This window comes from Phacochoerus africanus, chromosome 10 (assembly GCF_016906955.1).
Source record: "Phacochoerus africanus isolate WHEZ1 chromosome 10, ROS_Pafr_v1, whole genome shotgun sequence".
Classification (NCBI taxonomy): Eukaryota; Metazoa; Chordata; class Mammalia; order Artiodactyla; family Suidae; genus Phacochoerus; species Phacochoerus africanus.
Window position 1 is genome coordinate 54,215,527 of NC_062553.1, and position 2,143 is coordinate 54,217,669.

Consider the following 2,143-nt stretch of genomic DNA (forward strand, 5'->3'; position numbering starts at 1 on the left):
TATGCCTGTTTGTTCAAATTTGATAAAAGATGTGTATCCTTGTTTCAAATGACACCTCAAGTCCTAATTTGGAAAATGAAAACATTTAAAATATATTAAAATCTGGGAGACATAAGGACATTTAAGAAAATAGAACAAATTTAGTGTACTTTCAAAATTCCTAACTTTTTTTTTTTTGGCGAGGTAAAGAATTAGATTGTGAATTATTCTTTACTCCTTTTATGGATGTCTCTCTTTTTTTCTTTTGGTAAATTTATAAAACAAAAAAATCAACTGTGATTCCTTCATGCACTGTATCTTCCTTGCATAACTAAGAATTTTTATCCTTATTTGCTTTCCTCATGTTCAGCACAAAATGGAAGAAATGCTGTGACAAAGGGCCTAAGGAAAAGACAATTTTATGCAAGTAAAACAAATTAAGAATTTAGTAAAAAGTGTCAGTAAGACTTAGGAGAAAATGTATTCTCAAATGGTAAAACTAGGGTTTTGTTGCTTTTACATTGTCTATTCTGAAGCTATGACATGAAAAATGAAAAGGCAAAGTTTATTAGATCTTATCAAAATGCCTAATAAATGCCTACCACTATTAAATAATGAAAACATACTACTTTTTCCTCTCTTTTTCTGTCAGTTATATACAAAATTTCTTAGTTTTCTTACACAATTACTCAAGTATAATTCTTCCTATATATAAATCATAATTTTCTAGGCATTATGAACAGCCTCAGTTACTCTACTCTTCGAGAAAGTCCTCATGGCATTTTTCATCTCTGTGATTCTCACTGCATAAATGATAGGATTTAACATGGGAGTGAGGCTTGCATAGAAGAGACTCATGAATTTGTCCACAGAGTATGTGTCTACAGAACGTACATAAGGGAATATACAAGGGGAAAAAATAGTGCCACTACTTTAAAGTGTGAACCACATGTAGAGAGGGCTTTGTATCTACCTTCAGGCCCATGGGATTTCAGGGAGCTCAGGATGACTATGTAGGAAATGAGTAGCATAGAAAAAATAAGCAAGCACATACCCCCAGTGTAAGCTTATACCACCATTCCATGCCAGTAGGTGTCACTGCATGCAAGTTCCAGCAGTGAGAAGAAATCACACATGAAGTGGTCAGTGACACTGGGATCACAGAAGGTCAAGTAAAGCACAAAGAGAATCTGCACAGTGGCATGTAATATCCCCTGATCCAGGCCACCACCACCAGGAGCTGGCAGAGCCCATGTCACATGATGGTCATGTAGTGCAGAGGTTTTCACATGGCCACATAGTGCATAAGCCATGGCAATGAGGATGATGATCTCTGATCCTCCCAGGAAGTGTTCCAAAAAGAGTTGAGTCATGCAGCCACCCCAGGAGATGGTTGTCCTCTGATACACTAGGTCAATGGTAATTTTGGGGGTAGTGACAGAGGTGAAAGAGACATCTATGAAGGAAAAGTTAGTGAGAAAGAAGTACATAGGGGCTGAAAGTGTTGGGCTGCAGGAGGTGGTGATGACAATGAACATATTGGCCAGCAAGGTAAATAGGAAAATGAACAAAAAGACAATGAAGGGTGTTTTCTGCAAGTGTGGATTCTGTGTGAGTCCCAAGAGAACAAGTTCAGTCACATTGTTGGGAGTCATGAGCAGATCCATTTAGGAAGTAACACCTTCCTGGGTTCTGATATCTACAAAGAAATAAAGAATGGCACATATTAATCAGGAAAGGATTGTAGTCTCAATTCCTTAGAACTAAAATTGTCACTATTGGAGGAGTGTGTCCTTTGCAGTCTTGCTCCCATACTTGTTCTTATTCTTTCTTACTTCCTCTATGATGTTTTCTATCTATTCAGACACCTAGCACCTGTCCCCAGAGAAATTTCTATAGGGCAATATTTGATGTGTAATTTAATGAGAAAACACTGTGCTATCTACAGGAGATCAAGTTTATCCTCCTGTTTCTAGGTCCAGGTGATTTTGCCAAGTCATCTCAGTGTCCCATGCTTCTGAACCTCCCCTCTGTCTGTGGGCTTATAAATTGCAGTCCTCAGGTGTATTTTATAAACTGAGATGTGCCCCACAGACTTAAGAATTATTCCCTCTTCCATGAGAATTGACATTTGAACTCTCAGCTCTAAATGCGGCAAGAAAGA

The 2,143-nt window shown here is 37.8% G+C and overlaps 1 pseudogene; it reads right to left on the bottom strand.

The window, feature by feature from the left end:
- Nucleotides 1–705: 705 nt before the first annotated feature.
- LOC125137426 (olfactory receptor 140-like) lies at nucleotides 706–1,634 on the bottom strand (annotated as a pseudogene).
- Between the last annotated feature and the right edge of the window lie 509 nt (nucleotides 1,635–2,143).